At 40.3% G+C, this 24242-nt stretch overlaps 1 protein-coding gene and 1 long non-coding RNA gene across 14 annotated transcripts in view; one reads left to right on the forward strand and one right to left on the reverse strand.

Moving 5' to 3' along the window:
- Positions 1-24242, forward strand: part of LOC309614518 (uncharacterized protein) — a 368580-nt gene that overhangs the window by 156004 nt on the left and 188334 nt on the right. The gene's annotated exons all lie outside the window — the stretch shown is intronic.
- LOC309614520 overlaps positions 22485-24242 on the reverse strand; it is a 29645-nt gene continuing 27887 nt past the window's right edge. For both annotated transcript variants that reach the window (XR_014236228.1, XR_014236229.1), the window contains exon 4: positions 22485-23863. This is a non-coding gene — a long non-coding RNA (uncharacterized lncRNA). The remainder of the gene's footprint in view (positions 23864-24242) is intronic.

Here is a 24242-nt window from a genome sequence, read left to right on the forward strand (position 1 = left end):
GGAGAGTAAGCTCAGAATTTTCTGATTATTCTCTCCGTTATGCCATTAATTCAGGAGGTTTTTGACACAAATAAGGTATTAACAGTATTGTTTTATTCTAACGAGCCCCAATAAACTGAATAAACTTATTTTGCATAATACAGTGCTGTTCTGAAGAAGTCTTTTTGCTATTTGTACCAAAACAAATAAAACAATACTGAAACCAAATGAATAATAAAAAGGTTGCTTTATTTTACCCTAAAACTAGGAAACTTTAAAAAATTCATAGTGAAAATGACAAAAGTGAGAGTTAACGTTGTTAAGAATATTTTGTGTGAACCTTTATGAACTTTTAAAAAAAATATTATTTCCAGTGTGCTTTTTAAAAAAATAATTAATTAATTTATGTATTTATTTTTGGCTGCATTGGGTCTTCGTTGCGGTGCATGGGCTTCTCATCGTGGTGACTTCTCTTGTTGCGGAGCACGGGCTCTAGGCACACAGGCTTCAATAGTTGTGGCATGTGGGCTCAGTAGTTGTGGCTCGCGGGCTCTAGGCGCGCGGGCTTCCGTAGTTGTGGTGCACGGGCTTAGTTGCTCCGTGGCACGTGGGATCTTCCCAGACCAGGGCTCGAACCCGTGTCTCCTGCATTGGCAGGCGGATTCTTAACCACTGCGCCACCAGGGAAGTCCCATTTATGCACTTTCTGAATGCACTTTTAAGAATCTGTGAACAAACAACTTTTATGTGTTTTCTCTTTGTTAGAATTTAATGATTTGAAAGAATATTTGCATATTATGCCACCTTTCTTACTCCTTTTCCCCTCCTTTTCACATCTACACTCTTGTTGGTTCTTACTAATACAGGGAAATAGCAGGTCAGGTGAAAGAAAGTGACAAGACAACACAATATCGATTGATAATTATGTGAGGATATATTACAGATTACCTGTTGGTTTAGGACTCAGTAATCCTGGAACGGCACCTCATATTTGCTCTGTGACGTGTAGTTATGAAGGAACTTGGCAAAACTTTTTTAATCTGATAATCACATTTGACAACCACCAGGCCTGAAGTAGATACTGAACAAGTCTTATTTCTCATTTATGGTTGAGTCAAGAGATAAACAAGAGTGTTGTCAAATTCCTTATGCTTGTAAACTTTATACAACTATGACAGCAAAACTATTTTGGAAATAGAATAAAAGCAATATTATCAAACAGGTAAAATTCAGATTACGTGTTAAATGATGCTTTCCTGAAATTTAGATATCACTTCCCAGGTTCTGTCTGACACTGTGAACTGCCCTTGGAGCTTTGGCAACTCAGCACCACTGTGCGCGGAGTTGGGGAACTGGGTCCCAGCTCACGGGTTCTCTTCCAAATCCAGGCTGACCTGTGACGACCCATTATGCCCGCAGGTGCAGTGTCCCAGAGCCAGGTACTGTCATGAGTAAGAGCGCAGGGTTCTTGCCACTTTCTACACTTGAGTTTCACAGATGAAGTCGTGAAAGGGAAGCGACGGAGAAAAGGCTAACATTTGGATCAATAAGCAAGTCAGCCTGCAGGCCAGCACAGATGGACCTGATTGATCTCCGTTGCTTTATTTCCAAGTAAAAGTGACAAATTAAGTAGGCTCATGCTTAGTTTTCAAAAAAATCAAAGAGTAGTTAATTTACAATGTGTTAGTTTCAAGTGTATAGTGAAGTGATTCAATTATACACACACACACACACACACACACACATATTCTGTTTCAGATTCTTCCCCATTATAGGTTATTATAAGATATTGAGTATAGTTCCCTGTGCTATACAGAAGGTCCTTGTTGTTTACCTATTTTATATATAGTAGTTTGTATATGTTAATCCCAACGTTTTAATTTATCCCTCCCCCCTTCCCCTTTGGTAACCATAAGTTTGTTTTCAATGTCTGTGAGTCTATTTCTGTTTTTTAAATAAGTTCATTTGTATAATTTTTTTAGATTCCACATATAAGTGATATCATATGATATTTGTCTTTCTCTGACCTACTTCACTCAGTACGAGAATCTCCAGGTCCATCCCGGTTGTCTCAAATGGCATTATTTCATTCTTTTTATGGCTGAGTAATATTACATTGTATATGTGTACCACATCTTCTTTATCCATTCATCTGTCAATGGACATTTAGGTTACTTCTGTGTCTTGGCTATTGTAATAGTGCTGCAATGAACACTGGGGTGCATATATGTTTTCGAATTACGGTTTTCTCGGCATATATGCCCATGAGTGGGATTGCAGGATCATATGGTAACTCTATTTTTAGTTTTCTATGGAACTTCCATACTCCCATACTCTTCTCCATAGTGGCTGCACCAACTTACATTCCCACCAACAGTGTAGGAGGGTTCCTTATATCCTATATTTTTTCCTTAGTGCATTACAAGAATTCCTCATATGAAATAGAATATTAATTCTGTGTCAGATTTAGAAATTGCAAATGTTAGCTATTGTGTCATTTGCCTGTGACCTTTTTACCTTTTTTATTCATGTCCTTCCTTAAATGAAAATCAAATCAATCTGTCTTTTTTTTCTTTCAGTTACCTTTAGTGAATGTATGATCAACCCAATGTGGTTTTTTGACTAGTGGTTTTTTGTTTTTTTTTTTTTTAATTTAATTAATTAATTAATTTTGGCTGCATTGGGTCTTCATTGCTGCACGTGGGCTTTCTCTAGTTGCGGTGAGCGGGGGCTACTGTTCGTTGCGATCCTCGGGCTTCTCATTGCAGAGCACGGGCTCTAGGCGCGTGGGCTTCAGTAGTTGTGGCACGTGGGCTCAGTAGTTGTGACTCGCGGGCTCTAGAGCACAGGCTCAGACGTTGTGGCGCACGGACTTAGTTGCTCCGCAGCATGTGGGATCTTCCCGGACCAGGGCTCGAACCCGTGTTCCCTGCATTGGCAGGCGGATTCTTAACCACTGCGCCACCAGGGAAGCCCTTGACTAGTGGTTTTAACTGACCTACTGGAGCTTCAGTGCTGTGCTCAGGATACAGGCTGAGTTGCAGTGACTGTGTAGCCTGCAACCCATAACTACTACACATAATTTAATTTACTGGGAAGCTCTCTCAGCAGAGTCTCTGATTTTGCTGTTTTTCTTATAATATCCATAGTATTGGTATTTTTTTCTAGAAATTGGACTTTTAAGGACAATAAACCAATCTAGTATGTATATATTGTCATAATGTAAAGGAATTTTCTTATAACACCCAGATGTGGAATGCTGTTTAGACCCATGTATTGCGAAGTATATAAACATACATATATACACACTCATAAACATATAATACTTAATACTATGTTGTATTATATAATACAATATGTAATATTTATTTTTATATATATTTATTACTACATTATATAGTTGATAATATGAAAGACACACACCTTCCTATTTTTTAATGCTTTTCAGCTCTTTTATTTCTCCTTAATGGCATTATTATCCAACTCAATTTTTGAGCATTTAACAGTTTTAAAAAGTTATTGTTTTAATTGTCATTCTATGTCATATAAATTTTTATTGTACTTTTAATATTCTCAAAAATGAAATAGACAATATGGCTATGCTTGATTATTTTTCTTATATGAATTTTAAACATTTATTCATGATCATTTTTATTTAGCATTTTTTTTTAAAGGTTAAACTTCTTAAACCATAATCTCGAGAAGATTTAATTTGTCAAAGATTATCAGCTCTAAGTGAAAACCTTCCTTTGTCTATAATGTTGAACTTGACAGAACTCTCACACATTGAAGAGCTATAGAAACAGCATGAATTATTTTTCACTGAAATATTACTGACAGTTCAATTCTTGCTTTAAGAAATATCCATATGGATGTAATAATATTTATTTTGTTTTAATGTTTAACATCAAAGCAAGGTGGCTGAAGAGATAAGCATTTCATGCCTTTCCCAAGATGACAAATTGCTAACATACTTGAATCCTATTTGAATCAGTGTTGTAAAAAAAGGAAATATTTCACACAGCTTAGCCAGATTCTGGAATGCTTTAATTCTCTAGATAATACTTGGTGGAAGCTTTACTTCAGGGTAATTAGCTACTTCTCTGCAGTGGACAGTATCATGTGGACCGTGTATAACATTGCTATTGTCTTAGTTTTTGTGATGACATTTATAGCACACCTTTCCTAACTTCAAGGTGTGTTTGATATTCTTTTTCTTAACATCTTTATTGAAGTATAATTGCTTTACAATGGTGCATTAGTTTCTGCTGTAACAAAGTGAATCAGCTATATGTGTACATATATCCCCATTTCCCCTCCCTCTTGTGTCTCCCTCCCACCCTCCCTATCCCACCCATCTAGGTGGACACAAAGCACCGAGCTGATCTCCCTGTGCTATGTGGCTGCTTCCCACTAGTATCTATTTTATATTTGGTAGTGTATATATGTCCACGCCACTCTCTCACTTCGTCCCAGCTTACCCTTCCCCCTCCCTGTGTCCTCAAGTCCATTCTCTATGTCTGGGTCTTTGCTCCTGTCCTGCCCCTAGGTTCTTCAGAACCTTTTTTTTTTTTTTTTAAGATTCCATATATATATATGTGTTAGCATACGGTATTTGTTTTTCTCTTTCTGACTTACTTCACTCTGTATGACAGACTCTAGGTCCATCCACCTCACTACAAATAACTCAGTTTTGTTTCTTTTTATGGCTGAGTAATATTCCATTGTATATATGTTCCACATCTTCTTTATCCATTCATCTGTTGATGGACCCTTAGGTTGCTTCCATGTCCTGGCTATTGTAAATAGAGCTGCAATGAACATTGCGGTCCATGACTCTTTTCGAATTATGGTTTTCTCAGGGTATATGCCCAGTAGTGGGATTGCTGGGTCATATGGTAATTCTGTTTTTAGTTTTTTAAGGAACCTCCATACCGTTCTCCATAGTGGCTGTATGAATTTACATTCCCACCAACAGTGCCAAAGGGTTCCCTCTTTTCCACACCCTCTCTAGCATTTGCTGTTTGTAGATTTTTTGATGATGGCCATTCTGACCTGTGTGAGGTGATATCTCATTGTAGTTTTGATTTGCATTTCTCTAATGATTAGTGATGTTGAGCATCCTTTCATGTGTTTGTTGGCAATCTGTATATCTTCTTTGGGGAAATGTCTATTGAGGTCTTCTGCCCATTTTTGGATTGGGTTGTTTGTTCTTTTGATATTGAGCTGCATGAGCTGTTTGTATATTTTGGAGAGTAATCCTTTGTCAGTTCCTTCGTTTGCAAATATTTTCTCCCATTCTGAGGGTTGTCTTTTCATCTTGTTTATGGTTTCCTTTGCTGTGCAAAAGCTTTTACATTTCATTAGGTCCCATTTGTTTACTTTTGTTTTTATTTCCATTTCTCTAGGAGGTGGGTCAAAAAGGATCTTGCTGTGATTTATGTCATAGAGTGTTCTGCCTATGTTTTCTTCTAAGAGTTTTATAGTGTCTGGCCTTACATTTAGATCTTTAACCATTTTGAGTCTATTTTTGTGTGTGGTGTTAGGGAGTATTCTAATTTCATTCTTTTACATGGAGCTGTCCAGTTTTCCCAGCACCACTTATTGAAGACGCTGTCTTTTCTCCATTGTATATCCTTGCCTGCTTTATCAAAGATAAGGTGACCATATGTGCGTGGGTTTATCTCTGGGCTTTCTATCCTCTTCCATTGATCTGTATTTCTGTTTTTGTGCCAGTACCATAATGTCTTCATTACTGTAGCTTCGTAGTATAGTCTGAAGTCTGGGAGCCTGATTCCTCCAGCTCTGTTTTTCTTTCTCAAGATTGCTTTGGCTATTTGGGGTCTTTTGTATTTCCATACAAATTTTGCAATTTTTTTGTGCCAGTTTTGTGAAAAATGCCATTGGTAGTTTGATAGTGATTGCATTGAATCTGTAGATTGCTTTGGGTAGTATAGTCATTTTCACAATGTTGATTCTTCCAATCCAGGCACATGATATATCTCTCCATCTGTTTGTATCATCTTTAATTTCTTTCATCAGTGTCTTATAGTTTTCTGCATACAGGTCTTTTGTCTCCTTAGGTAGATTGATTCCAAGGTAATTTATTCTTTCTGTTGCAATGGTAAATGGGAGTGTTTCCTTAAATTCTCTTTCAGATTTTTCATCATTAGTGTATAAGAATGCAAGAGATTTCTGTGCATTAATTTTGTATCCTGCTACTTTACCAGATTCATTGATTAGCTCTAGTAGTTTTCTGGTGGCATCTTTAGGATTCTCTATGTATAGTATCATGTCATCTGCAAACAGTGACAACTTTACTTCTTCTTTTCTGATTTGGATTCATTTTATTTCTTTTTCTACTCTGATTGCTGTGGCTAAAACTTCCAAAACTATGTTGAATAATAGTGGTGAGAGTGGACAACCTTGTCTTGTTCCTGATCTTAGTGGAAATGGTTTCAGTTTTTCAACATTGAGAACGATGTTGTCTGTGGAGTTGTCATATATGTCCTTTATTATGTTGGGGTAAGTTCCCTCTATGCCTTCTTTCTGGAGAGTTTTTATCATAAATGGGTGTTGAATTTTGTCGAAAGCTTTCTCTGCATCTATTGAGATGATCATATGGTTTTTCTCCTTCAATTTGTTAATATGGTTTATCACATTGATTGATTTGCATATATTGAAGAATCCTTGCATTCCTGGGATAAACCCCACTTGATCATGGTATATGATCCTTTTAATGTGCTGTTGGATCCTGTTTGCCAGTATTTTGTTGAGAATTTTTGCATCTATGCTCATCAGGGATATTGACCTGTAGTTTTCTTTCTTTGTGACATCTTTGTCTGGTCTTGGTATCAGGGTGATGGTGGCCTCGTAGAATGAGTTTGGGAGTGTTCCTCCCTCTGCTATATTTTGGAAGAGTTTGAGAAGGGTAGGTGTTACCTCTTCTCTAAATGTTTGATAGAATTCTCCTGTGAAGCCATCCGGTCCTGGGCTTTTGTTTGTTCGAAGATGTTTAATCACAGTCTCAATTTCAGTGCTTGTGATTTCTTCCTGGTTCAGTCTCAGAAGGTTGTGCTTTTCTAAGAATTTGTCCATTTCTTCCAGGTTGTCCATTTTATTGGCATATAGTTGCTTGTAGTAATCTCTTATGATCCTTTGTATTTCTGAAGTGTCAGTTGTTACTTCTCCTTTTTCATTTCTAGTTCTATTGATTTGAGTCTTTTCCCTTTTTTTCTTGATGAGTCTGACTAATGGTTTATCAATTTTGTTTATCTTCGCAAAGAACCACCTTTTAGTTTTACTGATCTTTGCTATCAATTCCTTCATTTCTTTTTCATTTATTTCTGATCTGATCTTTATGATTTCTTTCCTTCTGCTAACTTTGGGGTATTTTTGTTCTTCTTTCTCTAATTGCTTTAGGTGTAAGGTTAGGTTGTTTATTTGAGATGTTTCTTGTGTCTGGAGGTAGGATTGTATTGCTATCAACTTCCCTCTTAGAACTGCTTTTGCTGCATCCCATAGGTTTTGGGTCTTCGTGTTTTCATTGTCATGTGTTTCTAGGTATTTTTTGATTTCCTCTTTGATTTCTTCAGTGATCTCGTGGTTATTTAGTAGTGTATTGTTTAGCCTCCATGTGTTTACAGATTTTTTTCCTGTAATTGATATCTAGTCTTATAGCGTTGTGGTCAGAAAAGATGCTTGATACGATTTCAATTTTCTTAAATTTATCAAGGCTTGCTTTGTGACTCAAGATACGAAGTATCCTGGAGAATGTTCCATGAGCACTTGAGAAGAAAGTGTATTCTGTTGTTTTTGGATCGAATGTCCTATAAATATCAATTAAGTCCATCTTGTTTAATGTGTCATTTAAAGCTTGTGTTTCCTTATTTATTTTCATTTTGGATGATCTGTCCATTGGTGAAAGTGGGGTGTTAAAGTCCCCTACTATGATTGTGTTACTGTTGACTTCCCCTTTTATGGCTGTTAGCATTTGCATTATGTATTGAGGTGCTCCTATGTTGGGTTCATATATATTTACAATTGTTATATCTTCTTCTTGGATTGATCCCTTGATCATTATGTAGTGTCCTTCTTTGTCTCTTGTAATAGTGTTTATTGTAAAGTCTATTTTGTCTGATATGAGAATTGCTACTCCAGCTCTCTTTTGATTTCCATTTGCATGGAATATCTTTTCCACCCCCTCACTTTCAGTCTGTATGTGTCCCTAGGTCTGAAGTGGGTCTCTTGTAGGCAGCATATATACGGGTCTTGTTTTTGTATCCATTCAGCCAGTCTGTGTCTTTTGGTTGGAGCGTTTAATCAATTTACATTTAAGGTAGTTATCAATATGTATGTTCCTATTACCATTTTCTTAATGTCTTGGGTTTGTTATTGTAGGTCTTTTCCTTCTCTTGTGTTTCCTGCCTAGAGTAGTTGCTTTAGCATTTGTTGTAAAGCTGGTTTGGTGGTGCTGAATTCTCTTAGCTTTTGCTTGTCTGTCAAGGTTTTCATTTCTATGTGGAATCTGAATGAGATCCTTGCTGGGTAGAGTAATCTTGGTTGTAGGTTTTACCCATTCAACACTTTAAAGATGTCCTGCCATTCCTTTCTGGCTTGCAGAGTTTCTCCTGAAAGATCAGCTGTTAATCTTATGGGAATTCCCTGAATGTTATTTTTTGCTTTTCCCCTGTTGCTTTTAATATTTTTTCTTTGTATTTAATTTTTGTTAGTTTGATTAATATGTGTCTTGGCATGTTTCTCCTTGGATTTATACTGTATGGGACTCTGCGCTTCCTGGACTTTATTGACTATTTCCTTTCCAATATTAGGGAAGTTTTCAACTATAATCCCTTCAAATATTTTCTCAGTCCCTTTCTTTTTCTCTTCTTCTTCTGGGACCCATATAATTCAAATGTTGGTGTGTTTAATGTTGTCCCAGAGGTCACTGAGACTTGTCCTCAGTTCTTTTCATTCTTTTTACTGTATTCTGCTCTGTGGTAGTTATTTCCACTATTTTATCTTTCAGGTCACTTATCCTTTCTTCTGCCTCAGTTATTCTGCTATGATCCTTCTAGAGAATTTTTAATTTCTTTTATTGTGTTGTTCATCATTGTTTGTTTGCTCTTTAGTTCTTCTAGGTCCTTGTTCAACGTTTCTTGTATTTTCTCCATTCTAGTTCCAAGATTTTGGGTCATCTTTACTATCGTTACTCTGAATTCTTTTTCAGGTTTACTGCCTATTTCCTCTTCATTTGTTTGGTCTGGTGGGTCTACCTTGCTCCTTCATCTGCTGCACATTTCTCTGTCTTCTCATTTTGCTTAACTTACTCTGTTTGGGGTCTCCTTTTCACAGGCTGTAGGTTCGTAGTTCCGGTTTTTTTTGGTGTCTGCCCCCAGTGTCTAAGGTTGGTTCAATGGGTTATGTAGGCTTCCTGGTGGAGGGGACTGGTGCCTATGTTGTGATGGATGAGGCTGCACCTTGTCTTTCTGGTGGGCAGGACTGCGTCCAGTGGTGTGTTTTGGGGTGTCTGTGAATGTGGTATGATTTTAGGCAGGCTCTCTGCTAATGGGTGGGGTTGTGTTCCTGTCTTGCTAGTTGTTTGGCATGGGGTGTCCAGCACTGGAGCTTGCTGGTCGTTGAGTGGAGCTGGGTCTTATCGCTGAGATGGAGATCTCTGGGAGAGCTCTTGCCAATTGATATTACGAGGGGCCGGGAGGTCTCTGGTGGATCAATGTCCTGAACTCGGCTCTCCCACCTCAGAAGCTCAGGCCTGACACCTGGCCGGAGCACCAAGGTCTTGTCAGCCACGTGGCTGGTTCATCCTGGAGGAGATGGACTGAAGCCAGGAGAAAGCTAGAGGATGGGAGACCTGTCAGAAGGCTTGTTTGATGAAATCAGGCAAAGGATGTTGACATAGTGTACCCAGGCTCTACTCGCGAAGGGGAAAGGGTTGCCTCAGGAAGCCGAGTGCACGCTTCCACGGCCGAGGCACATGCTGGCATGCATTGATGTTTGATATGTTTAGTTAGAGAATTGATTTTCAAAGCCATACAGGGTAGTTGAGCTGGGGATGGCTTTGTTGAATCATCCATTCTTGATGCTGGGCCGAAGGTTGACAGTGCAATTAAGTCCACACGAAGACATTTGTTTTCACAGTAAGAACTTATTTTATTTTGATTACAAAATTGTTGTCCCTTCAGTTCTACTGAGTTTTTATGATCTCCGTAAATCACAACAGGGATAGTGAAGACTGCGGGGTGTTTTTTTTTTCTTTTTTTTTTTTTAACATCTTTATTAGAGTATAATTGCCTTACAATGGTGTGTTAGTTTCTGCTTTATAACAAAGTGACTGCGGGGTGTTTTCAGTTTCATGTGCAGGTACCACCCCTGGGCTGGCGGCCATCGCAGTCAGGTCAGTCTCAAAGAGAAGGAAACTTGTTCCTCGCAGAATCTAAGTGGCGTTAGTTTATGCCACGGGTCCGCTCCACGTGGTCCCACCCCAGGGAGCAGGCTCGGTGGTGCCAGCCTCCACCAGGCAGCGTCAGACCCAGTGGCCCTGCCAGGCCTCGTCAGGTCAGGCACACCTGGTTGTATGCTGCTGCCCACAGATGAGCATCGTGCTGCAGGTAGGCGCTATTTTATTATAATTGGAGTCGGAGTGTGTTGAGACCAGTGAAGCCACAAACGCCCCATTTGTCCTGATGAAGGCACCTGGGATGCTTTGCGACACCAGGACATATTCAAGATAACATGATCGCTGTCTTCACGGTCAAATAAAGCTCAGGCTGAGGCTTTGCAGTGGTTGGTCCAGAAAGGAGCACCTTGAAATGCCATCCTGCAGCACTGCCCTGCTCCTGCTTCTCCCCAGACAGCGTGCCATGGTGGTCCTGGACTCATGTTGTGCAGCCTGTTTATATTCTTACTGTGATTCCTCATCTCAGCACCATTGAGAGACCTTGAGCAAGTGACTAGACATCTTTGTACCTCGGATTCTTACCTGTAAACTCGGGATAATCGTAGGATCTACTCCACTGCCAGGAGGATTGAATCAGTTAATACAGACAAAGTTCTTCCACAGTGCTGGCACGTAGAAAGGGCTTAGCTGAAGTGAGCTGTGACCATCATTACTGCTGTGACCATGATCTACAGGTATTATGATTCCAAACATAGAGGGCTTGATGTGCCTCCATTGACCAAAATCTCTAAGACAGCTTTACCTCCTCAGTGACCTTTTTATTCTCTTTGACTTATTTAGTTTAGTTCTCCAAATGTGTATAAACCAGTACTATGTGCAGGTCAGGGGGATTGGTACTTGAGGTACAAAGATAAATAAGGCATCATCTCATCCTTAACACAGTCTTTCTTTAGTAGAGGAGACAAGATGTCAGCATCTTAAGCACACCTTGCTGTGTCCATGATGGATGCGTGTAAGGATGCAGAAGTAACCGAGCAGGTGGTGGCTTCTCAGAGCTCCCCATGGGGAAGGCAGCGAGCGAAACTCCGAATTTATACCCACCCCCTTTCCCCTTCGGTGATTTTTAAAGATTATCCCTTGGTAATCTTTGGAAATCTTAAAAATTTTTTTTTAATTTAATTTTATTTTTTTGTCAAAAGGATTCTATTTTTTAAAGAGTTGTTTTAGTTAAAGCCCCTACGAAAATGAATTATTTTCTTTTTATAGTATTATCTTTGCTCAAAAAAATCATATCGCCTGTTTCTTTTTATTCTTTACAAAACATAATGAGCAGAATGTGAAGATTAATTATCCATTGAGTGGCGAACCTAAATTCTCAGAGGCAGACCATTTTAAAAGCTATTTTTGGACCCTCTTTTGAAAATGTCACGTGTATATTTTTGTGGGTGTGGCCACTGCTGCTCTGGAGTGTAAACACAAGCTCACGTGTTGCCCATCGTCACAGGGGTGTGCGGCTGCCTCGGCTGCTTTACACAATAGCTTACGACTCACCAGTTAAGGAACATGTTCAGTCCCTGCACCCATCGTACAGCTGCTTTGCTTGACAATATTAAGAAAACAAAAAACCAAAAATAGAGCCGTTGAGTGTCTCCCCTCTGTCCACTTTTGGGTCCCTCGGTGAGGCTCTCAGTGACCTTCTCAGAGCTTCTGTCTCTCCTCCCTGCCGTCCGAGGGAGATGTCCGCTCTTCCCATGCTTGGCCTTCCTTCTCCAGGGTTTCTGACTCATGCTTCTAACGGTTTCTCGACTTTCACACCCGTCCCTGCCTTCAGGGACCTTTCATAACATCTTCCCTTCATCTTTACGTGTAGCAGCGACTTCACTTGCTGTAGAACAGTGATTCTTAACCACTTTATGGAGGACCATTTTATAAATCTGATAGAAACTGTGGGCCTTCTTTGTAGAAGAAGGCAACAAAACTACACGCCCAAATTCTGCCTTCATTTTTAGACGACTCAGAGATTCCTGGAAGCCACGTCGATATTAACAACTATTTACTGGCCGCCCTTCCTTCCGGGGCTCAGCAGGCGTGTGAAGCGCGTGCCCTCACCTCATCGCCCCAGGGAACCCCCGCCGGAGAGCAGCCCCCAGATGTGAAACTGCCATTCTTTCTTAGTCCTTTTGCTCAGCCGTCCTTGTCCCCTGTCCCTTTGGGAGGGAGGGGTTTTGTCCCTGCCTTGCAGGAGACCGGACTGTTTCAATACAGCCAGGCCTCCGAGGCCCTGTGTGTCTCTCCACCTCCCGTCTTGGCGGCTCTGTGTTCAGGCTTAGTTTTTCTCCCCGTCTCCACTTTCCCTTGTTCTGTTTTGTACTTGGCGCCCTGAGGACGGCTCTCCCCCAGCCCCACGTTCACACGGGGTCTTTCTTGGCATAGCTGGGACAGGAACCCCGAGCGTCAGGTTTTTTCAAGCAATCATGTTGTGAACATTCCATCTTGTACAATTATACGCCAGGTCGTGTTATCTGCCCGTCAACGCCGCGGTCAGAGCTTCCCCTCTCCCGGTCATCTTCTTCCCACCTGCCCCTGCCTTTCTGGGGAACCTGTAATCTAATGACAGGGGACGGAGAGCACGTCCTCCGTGGTTGCAGATCAACTGTCCAGTTTTCCTTTAACTCCCTGGGCTCAGCGCGGGGCCAGCACCCCCTGGCAGTTCCAGGGACCCCGGGACGTGTGACCTGCCTGGGTGGCTCCGTTCAGCCTCCGAGGGCCCTGGATTTTATACGTTCCTCAGGGTAAAACCCTGACCAGATAAAGTTTTCTTAGGTGAAAACTAGGTTTTTACACTGATGCATACCACCTTATTTTCTTCAGCTATTTAGCAGCTTCAGTCAACTACGATGTCTTAATTTTATATAATAAAAAGGAATGAAAAGTGACTACAGAGAAAACCACATACTTGATTCTTGCATTATCTTAACCCCAATTTCCAAAAATTAAAAACTCTTTCAGTCAGCTCTGTAGCCCTGCAGGGAAGGGAGACACACGGCTGAGCAAATAAAAAGTGACAAGAGGCAAATTAAAATCTGGTTGTCAGTCAGATACCCCCAAGGTCCAGGGCTTAGAAGGAGTCAGTGTCATTCATTTTGCAGAAACAGAATGCAAAATAATTAGTTCAACACCTTAAAGCATGACACTGAATTTAGCATCACTTGTGTGGATTTTATAGTTGTGAGTCTTAGTACTTGTGTTTTAGAAATGAAATGAAATGATAAATATATATCTATCTTTTTTTCCGAATCTGCTTTTATTCCCACCTTTGAAATTTGATGCTATATTAGATTATTTTACAATTATAATAATTCAACTGAAGAAATCTATAGTATATTATACTATTATACTATATATTTTTACTAATATATACTAATATTATACTCTAACTTAATTGTTCCTGGTTATATACAATATGAAATCATAATAAATTCTTTATAGAAAACTTTATAAGATAATATGTTACAGGCACAAAAACAGACATATAGGTCAATGGAACAGGATAGAAAGTCCAGAGATAAACCCATGCACATATGGTCACCTTATTTTTGATAAAGGAGGCAAGAATATGCAATGGAGAAAAGACAGCCTCTTCAATAAGTGGTGCTGGGAAAAGTGGACAGCTACATGTAAAAGAATGAAATTAGAACACTCCCTAACACCATGCACAAAAATAAACTCAAAGTGGATTAAAGACCTAGATGTAAGGCCAGACACTATCAAACTCTTAGAGGAAAACATAGGCAGAACACTCTATGACATAAATCACAGCAAGATCCTTTTTGATCCACCTCCTAGAGAAATGGAAATAAAAATAAACAAATGGGACCTAATGAAACTTAAAAGCTTTTGCACAGCAAAGGAAACCATAAACAAGACGAAAAGACAGCCCTCAGAATGGGAGAAAATATTTGCAAACAAAGCAACTGCCAAAGGATTAACCTCCAAAACATACAAGCAGCTCATGCAGCTCAATATCAAAAAAACAAACAACCCAATCCAAAAATGGGCAGAAGACCTAAATAGACATTTCTCCAAAGAAGATATACAGATTGCCAACAAACACATGAAAGGATGCTCAACATCACTAATCATCTGAGAAATGCAAATCAAAACTACAAAGAGGTATCACCTCACACCAGTCAGAATATCTATCACCAAAAAATCTACAAACAATAAATACTGGAGAGGGTGTGGAGAAAAGGGAACCCTCTTGCAGTGTTGGTGGGAATGTAAATTGATACAGCCACTATGGAGAACAGTATGGAGGTTTCTTAAAAAACTAAAAACAGAGCTACCATATGACACAGCATTCCCACTACCAGGCATATACCCTGAGAAAACCATAATTCGAAAAGACACATGCACCCCAATGTTCACTGCAGCACTATTTGCAATAGCCAGGTCATGGAAGCAACCTAAATGCCCATCAACAGATGAATGGATAAAGATGTGGTACATATATACAATGGAATATTACTCAGCCATAAAAAGGAACGAAATTGGGTCATTTGTGGAGATGTGGATGGACCTAGAGAGTGTCATACAGAGTGCAGTAAGTCAGAAAGAGAAAAACAAAAATTGTATATTAATGCATATATGTGGAATCTAGAAAAATGGCATAGATGAACCAGTTTGCAAGGCAGAAATAGACACACAGATGTACAGAACAAATGTATGGACACCAAGGGGCAAAGTGTGGGTGGTGGTGGGATGAATTGGGAGATTGGGATTGACGTGTATACACTGATGTGTATAAAGTAGCTAACTAATAAGAACATGCTGTATAAAATAAAATAAAATTCAAAAAAGGAAAACTTTATAATGAACAAGAGGTATGCTTTATTTTATTTTTTAATTCTGTTTTACCAAAAATCTCTGCATCTGAACACAGTTTGATGTATTTTGCCTAAATCATGAAAATCCGACAGAAAAAAATAAAAATTTTTATCATTATATGTTGACAGTAACATTCAGTACAATGCACATGTTTTCAATGTTGAATTTGATGACTTGAATAGCATTCCTACTAGTGTAATCATCACCCAGTAAAGACAAAAAATATCTCCTCACGCAGAAACTTGCCTCACGCTCTGGTCAGATTTCTGTAACTAAATATCAGTTTTGCCTGTTCTAGGACTTCATATAAATGGAATCCTACTGCATGTGCTCTTTTAAGCTTGGCTTGATTTTTTTTTTTTAACATCTTTATTGGAGTATAATTGCTTTACAATGGTGTGTTGGTTTCTGCTTTATAACAAAGTGAATCAGCTATACATATACGTATGTCCCCATATCTCCTCCCTCTTGCGTCTCCCTCCCATCCTCCCTATCCCACCCCTCTAGGTGGTCACAAAGCACCGAGCTGATCTCCCTGTGCTATGTGGCTGCTTCCCACTAGCTATCTATTTTACATTTGGTAGTGTATATATGTCCATGCCACTCTCTCACTTCATCCCAGCTTACCCTTCCCCCTCCCCGTGTCCTCAAGTCCATTCTCTACGTCTGCATCTTTATTCCTGTCTTGCCCCTAGGTTCTTCATGACCGTTTTTTTTTTTAGATTCCACATATATGTGCTAGCATACGGTATTTGTTTTTCTCTTTCTGACTTACTTCACTGTGTATGACAGACTCTAGGTCCATCCACCTCACTACAAATAACTCAATTTCGTTTCTTTTTATGGCTGAGTAATATTCAATTGTATATATGTACCACATCTTCCTTATCCATTCATCTGTCGATGGACACTTAGGTTGCTTCCATGTCCTGGCTATTGTAAATAGTGCTGCAATGAACATTGTGGTACATGATTCTTTTTGAATTATGGTTTTCTCAGGGTATATGCCCAGTAGTGGGATTGCTGGGTCATATGGTAGTTCTATTTTTAGTTTTTTAAGGGACCTCCATACTGTTCTCCATAGTGGCTGTATCAATTTACATTCCCACCAACACTGCAAGAGGGTTCCCTTTTCTCCACACCCTCTCCAGAATTTATTGTTTGTAGATTTTTTGGTGATAGATATTCTGACTGGTGTGAGGTGATACCTCATTGTAGTTTTGATTTGCATTTCTCAGATGATTAGTGATGTTGAGCATCCTTTCATGTGTTTGTTGGCAATCTGTATATCTTCTTTGGAGAAATGTCTATTTAGGTCTTCTGCCCATTTTTGGATTGGGTTGTTTGTTTTTTTGATATTGAGCTGCATGAGCTGCTTGTATGTTTTGGAGATTAATCCTTTGTCAGTTGCTTCATTTTCAAATATTTTCTCCCATTCTGAGGGTTGTCTTTTCGTCGTGTTTATGGTTTCCTTTTAAGCTTGGCTTGTTTTGCTCACCATGTTTTTGAAAATTCATCTGTGTGTCAGATGTATCAACAGATGATACACTTTGTTGCTGTCAGTTGTGAGCAGCTTGTCTGTGTGAACGTATGAGTATTTGTTTATTCCTTCACCTGGGTGGCCACTTCGGTTGTGTCCAGTTTTTACCTCTTCTGAATAATGCTGCCATGAACACTCACATGTAGGTCTTTTTGTGGACTCATGTATCCATTTTTCTTGAATAAAAACCTAACCTCGTAACTTCTGGATCACTATGTTTATCTGTTCTTCAGGTTTGGATATTTTCTTTCTTCCTTTTTATTAAAATAAATTTATTTATTTATTTTGGGCTGTGTTGGGTCTTCGTTGCTGTGCACGGGCTTTCTCTAGTTGCGGCGAGTGGGGGCTACTCTTCGTTGCGGTGTGTGGGCTTCTCATTGTGGTGGCTTCTCTTGTTGCGGAGCACAGGCTCTAGGCATGTGGGCCCAGTAGTTGTGGCTCGTGGGCTCTAGAGCGCAGGCTCAGTAGTTGTGGCTCACAGGCTCTAGAGCGCAGGATCAGTAGTTGTGGCGCACGGGCTTAGTTGCTCCACAGCATGTGGGATCTTCCTGGACCAGGGCTCGAACCCGCGTCCCCTGCATTGGCAGGCGGACTCCTAGCCACTGCGCCACCATCTTTCTTTCAAGCTCATTGACTCTTCTGCTGTCTAATATATGTCAAGTGAAATTTTCATTTTAGTCACACTAGTTCTAGTGTTTATATTTTTTATGGTTCTTAGCTCTCTGTTGACATTTGCCTGTGTTAGCTCATTAAGAACATAGCTTCTTTAATTTTTTGCATACATTTATAATAACTGCTTTAATGTCCATCTCTGATCAATTCAACATCACAGCCATAGTTTCAGAGGTGATTACTCTTGACTACTTACTTTCTTAGGTCTGGACTATATGTTCAGTTTCCTTGCCTGTCTTGTAACTTTTAAATACATGTCAATTACTGGATTGCAGCCTGGACTTGTGTAGACGCTGCTTCGTGCCTTGTCTCAGTGGGAGTGCAGGACAAGCCAAGAGGACCCCCAACCCGGCACCCCTTGCTTTGCTTGGACTCCAGCATCCTGCCTGGCAGAAAGCTGGACCATTGTTACAAGTTTTACTTTTCTCAGGTTTCTTAGTTTTACGCTGCTTATTCTCCAGTGTTTGTAAACCATGCATTCATCTATTTTGTTCTCTTTTATGGTCGTTTGTAATGGAAGGACTGGTTTGCTCCCAGTATGGAGCTTACAGCTCCACAGTCAGAAGCAGAAAATGCACTCATTCTAAATTATGTATTTTTTCCCTACTATTTTCGCCTTGATACCATTGTTTAAACAGAGGTTTTTCCTTCCTTAATTCAGTCTGTATTCTAGGCTTCTCTCCACCTGAATTTTCACAGCAGCTCTCTCTGCCTGCACCACTTTCCTTTTTTCTTACAGCATCAGATTTATTGAAAAGGACAAATTAGAACCTATCACCTCTCTGCTTAACAACATCATAGGATTTTCTCTTTCCAATTAGGTTAAGAAAAATATTATACTTGAGAACAAGTCCCTTCAGACTCTGGTCCTAATCTAAATTTTCAGTCATATTTCTTGTCGCTTCCCAACCCAAACTCTACTGTCGCTCACTCTCCCCTTTCCTGAGAATGCGGTGACCTTTCCAGGCTTCAGGTCGCCCCATAAGCTCTGTTTTTTACCTAGAAGACATTTCTTTCCTTTACCTGCTTGGCAGGGACTCCCTCGGTCTTCCGGACCCAGATCAGTTTCCTCATCTTGTTTCTCCTAAAGACCCAACTTTTCCTTGTACTTGTTTCTATTAAAATAGTTCATATTGTGACTGTTTATCAACTTTTCATTAAACTGAAAATGTTCTGGGGAAAAATAGCATCTCCTTACGCTTTCTACCCTTTGTGTCTACAACGCCCAGTTTTTAGAAATACTTGTTAAATAGGCAGAGGATTAATGAACAGATTTTTAAAGTTATTTTTGTTTTTTAGGTATTTTCATTCCTGTTGCTTTAGATTAGGGATGTGGACTATTAAATCATTAGCCTTTTTAATATATCTTAACAGAGAACAAAACATTTCAATAACTACAAAAAAAAACCTTTAAATGTAGTAGTGTAATTTTTTGTGATTTTAACATGAATACTAGCACTGGAACTTATTTGCAACCCATTTCTAGTTAGGGAATTGAAATCTGGATTTTAAGCTTATTTTTCTTATTTCATAAAGACTTGCTGACCATGAACAGTCCCCAGTAGATAATCCCTTTAGGAACATAATAGACCAAAATGTTTTATCAACTTTTCTATTCATTACCCCAAATCCTTAATAAAATATTTGGTGTTAGTATCAGCCCTGATGTGTATGGGCTCATATATGCCATATCTGTGACCGTCCTTAAAATGGCGATGGCAGAAACATTCACCAAAATATTAAAAAATAAAATGTAACACACAGGTTCTTAGATTTCAAGTGGAAGAGTTGCTGTTGAGAAACTAAAAATGTGATCAAGTCCTTGTTTTCCCTTCTGTGAGTTAAACCTAGAAAATTGCTTTGTTACAAGCTCTTGAGGAAAAAGCAGGGCCAGTTGGAACTCATGTCTTGATTAGCATGGAAGTGGTTAATGTCGTGCTGTTTTCCCCCAGACTCGCGTGTCACTGCCCGCCTCTTAGGACTCAGTTACTGCTGAGCTCAGTGGAGGCAAAGGAACCATCCACTCTGCTGGGGAAGGTCTTCGGGGCCGGGGGTCCCGGGGTCCCTGTGCCCACGGTCGGTACACACAGAACCGCAGGGCTGCCGCCCGCTGGCGTCTCAGACACGGAATCTCTCTGACACGTGGAAAGGGCAAAAACTCAGCTTCTGCATCTCAGTCGCAAATCAAGCAGAAGCGAGTCCTACCTTCAAGTTCCCCGTCGAGTCTCCTTTGTTCTGGGGACCGTGGGTGGTCGGTTGGAGCTGGTCTCTGTGACTGCAGGAAATCTCCAGACCACGTTTATCTCTCTGCTGAGCGGAGCCAAGATCCATTAGTGTCAGTAGCTGGAGCAAGAGAGGCCCCCGCAGGCATCGTCTGCTAGAATCTCACATAATCTTCCCTTAGAAACTAAGAGAGGAGCCGCGGGGGGCCGTGCGGTTGTCGGCGAGGGTCCCGTTAGCCAGAGGCGTCCTGCTGGCGGCTTAAAGGGTCGGGCAGTCTGACCGCCCTGAAAGTCACCTGAAGTGAGGGTGGGTCTCATCAGGAGTAGTAGATTTTTTAAAAAGTCTTGCAAACCTCTGCTTACAAAATACATTTTAAAAAGAAAGAAAGCAGTAGCATAGCTGTCTGTTGCCTGTTTTCCAATATACCTTGACTTACTGTGATGGCTTCTACCATTCATGTCTCTTCAGTTACTCTATGGCATTGTTTTTTCCCCCTGAAAACCAAATTTTATCATGTCTTTCAATCCTTCACTGTTTTCTCTTCCATAGTTTCAACTTTTACTTTTTAATTAAGCATACCTTTCTTTTAAAACAATTTGATAGTTTCTTTTGTCCCATAATTTTCTTAATTCTCTATTTTTCTAATTTCTTTAATCCATTAAAAAAAACCTTCCTTCTACAATGACTTAGTTTCTCCACACATTGATTCTCTCAGTAGCATCTTAGCTCCACAGACATTTATTATGTTACTGTTATTTATAAACCAGGATTCGGGAGGAGTGGGCAGGACAGATGAAATCCATGCCATTCCTGCATTTAACGGTCTCCAAAATGTGACTTCAAGGCGTTTGTCTGTTCCGGTCATCCTGACGACTGTTTCATTTCACGGTGATTTCCCAGCATCTGGAGCAGTGTTGACAGGCAGGAGGGTCCAGGATCGCGGGGCCCGAAGCTTACGCAGACAAGCGTCTTGTGAGCACGTGTGCCACCTGGAAACATCGCAGGCGAGCTCTAGGGCCTGCGAGGGGCGCTGGGGCCCTGACTCTGGAGAGTTACTTTCGCTTGCTTCGTGGTGAACGTGCCTCCAAGCAGTCGCTCAGTGACTAGCCTGACCCACCCCAGGTGTTTTCCTGGTCCAAGCACATCTCTCTTAGGGTCGGTGGCTCAGCTGCATCTTTTAGGTGATTCCTCCAGAGGGAGATGCCCAGTCCCTCGGGAGCCTCTGGCAGCCCACGGACCCCAGGGCACTTCGGGGAGGGAAGCCAGCTCTATGAGTGCTAAAACGTCAGCGTGAATGTGGACGCCCTGCGAGCCAGACTCGAACACAGGGCTCAGGAAACTGCAGCCTACAGGAGGCCACCTGCGCTTACAGTCTTATTGTCACTCAGCCCCGCCTGTTCATTTGTATATTATCTACTACGGCCACTTTCCCACTATAACGGTAGAGCTGAGTACAGATCTTCCTCAACCTGTGATGGCATTACATCCAATAAACCCCTCCTAAGTTGAAAACATAGAAGTCGAAAAAGCATTTAATACACCTAACCTACTGAACATCATAGTTTAGTCTACTTCAGATGCTCAGAACACTTACATTAATTAGCCTACAGTTGGGCAAAACCATCTAACAAACAAGCCTATTCTATACTAAAGTGTTGACTATCTCATGTAATGTATTGAATATTGTACTGAGAGTGAGAAACAAAACGGTTGTCTGGGTATAAAACCATGGTAAGTGTGTCGGAGGTTCACGCCTTATCACATTTGCAAAGTCTCTTTTGCTATGTTAACATGTTCACAGGTTCTAGGGATTAGGATGTGCACGTCTTTGGGGGGTGAGGGGTACACAGCCACTCTGCAAAACTCACCATTGCCAATTTCTTCCTTTTAAAAAATTGCCATTGGTGGCTTTGGCTTTGGAACAGAAGGAGATGGTGAGAAACGTTATAAGACAGCACATAGGGATAAAGGCTCTGATGTCAGACCATGGGGGTTCTAGATGCTCTTCCTGATTCTTTCTCACAGGGTAGCCTTTTGTAAGGGTACCAAACCAAAATCGTTTTGCAGTTTTGCGGACACAAATGAAATTTATAAATCAAATTTTTATAGTTAAGATTAAATAGGACAATAAAAATAAAATGTTTATCTCCTAGCTATCGTGTAGAAAAGACTCTTATCTATCTGTTTATCTATTTATCTATCTATCATCATCTATGTCTATCTCTCAAGCTATCTTACTATTACTACTATAATGACATGGAGTATGACTTCAAAACCTTGAAGAAATCTCCAAGCATTTTTGTCAAATGCCTTGAATTTCACTGATAACGTCTTTTGTTCATTGCCCCCTATTTATAATACCATGGCGTGCTTTTATGTACTATAGTTTATGTCTCAAACATCTGATTATGCCTCCTGACTGGCCTATGATTTTTTTAGAGCAGAGGCTGTCAGTTAGTCATATTTTTAATCCCAGACTAGTGGCTAGAAAGCTCTAGGAGTCATTAATTTGTGGACTGAGTGAAAAGGGTTAATCGTTTTGATCTCGGAGGGCAGCAGTGACTGGTCCTGAAGCGAGGGAACCTGGGTAGCCTGGATAAAAACCAGGAATCCTAGCCGCCAGACCACCAGGGGCTAGAGGCTAGAAGCTAGAAGCTAACTGGCCCTAGCTCTTTCTCCGTTAGCAAACAAGAATGTTTCAAGGAGGCAAAAACTGTAAAAACAGGTGCAAAGTTTATTATTAGAGACACAGCAGGACAAGTGGGAGAGCACACAGAGAAGCAGTTTATTTACTTAAGTCAGAAGCTAGGAAGAAATACACACCCAGAGGGAAAGGGTGTGGGCGTCCTCTCTAACAGGAGGAGTACAGTAAGGAGGTGAGTTAAATCACATATATAGGACAGTCCTTCCGGGTCTTTGTTCACATGTGGCCAATTGTCTAGTTTCTTTTTTCACACCTGACTGGTCCCAGGACCTCCCCGACATGCGTGCACAACTTTTTGCAAAGACGGATCCCACCGCAGAGGCCTGTGGGTGCAGGTCCACACTTATTACGGGGTGGCAGCCCCCCCCGTTTTGGACCCCCAAGGAGCCTTCCTGCACATACGCAGACAGGAGGTTTTCCTTGACCTCAGGAGTGCTCATCTTATCTCTTTACTTCAGCAGAGCTCAGCTTCTGCCACTGGCTTTGTCCTTGGAGCATCTGGGTGAGAACCAAGCTTCAGAGTTACTCCATGGGCAAACCCCAGCTGTCCAGCCCAGGGGCCCATCCATCTGCTGCCTCAGTTTATGTCACAGTCAGGAACTAACACCATGCGTTATTACTGTATTTCCTTAAGTGTGGGATGCTCACTGAAGGAAATGTGTTAATTTTATATGGTTTGTAGACGTGACAGTCAGTAACATCTCACACAGAGGAAAACATATTCCTTTCCCTTTTTAGTTATTTTTCTTTATGGTTGTGATATGAGGAAAAGTCTGTCTGGGGCTTACATGTCTTTAACCCCAATACTTACTTGTTAATAGCCTTTTAAGCAAAAAGAAAACATTTCTTAGGGCCAGAGATTTCAAAGTTTACTGTATGTTGGTAGAATTTAGTAAAGGTGTTTATTTTTTCAGTATTTGTATTTCATCCATGTCTACCACCGGAGTGAAAGAAAAGAGGAGGGGATTTTCTTGTTAATAGTTGCCGTGCTGGAAATGTCGAAATCTTATATTCATGAAAGATTTCCTCAGAATGTTTTTTCAAAATGCCGGTGTTCCATACACATGAATTTCCGGCAGACACAAACCGATAGTTTTTCCTGTGTGGGAGTCGGTCCCAGGCTCCGTGACCTCGTGGACCGACCTCTGTCTTGCTCCTGATTCTCTCCCGTCATTGATTTTATGTTTTTATCCTTCTGTTTCTTCTCGTTCTTTCTTAAAACTATTCTTTAGTCCCATCTCTTTCCCTTTTTCTCTAACTGATCGCAAGGTAGAGTTTAAATGATTCCTTTTATTATAGGACATATTTATTGAGTTCTATATTCTATAGTCTGCTTTTGAAAATTTGATGACCATTACATTTTTAGTTCTCTATAAAATATCACATAAAGTAGCTTAGATTACTTTCCTCCTGTAATGTAGCCGTAGAAACGTTCCTCCTCCTATAAAAGCAAAAAGTGGATAACATTGTAAGAAAAAAAAGTGACAGTTCATTTTCCCCATTTGCTTAATTTTCTGTGCCATTTCAGTTACAGAGATAATGTATCTTAAAGATAGAGCTTTATAGCTATCCAAAATGCATGACATTTTAATTGTAGAAGAATTTTAAAAGAAAAAAGTTACAGTGCAGTAAAATCTTTCAGGAAGCATTTAGAGTCCTGATGTCAGCGTTTAGTAAAAAAGAATTTTGAGGAAAATTTCCTCCAGGTGAAGAGACTAACTTTTCTTTCTGGTGTTTAAGTGGCTCTCAATTAACTGTAATGTCACACTGTCAGTGTTTCTGATGTGACCATCATGCTGGACGTGTCTTAGTGTGTGATA

This window comes from Balaenoptera borealis (assembly GCF_965194805.1).
Source record: "Balaenoptera borealis genome assembly, chromosome: 17".
NCBI classification, from domain to species: Eukaryota; Metazoa; Chordata; class Mammalia; order Artiodactyla; family Balaenopteridae; genus Balaenoptera; species Balaenoptera borealis.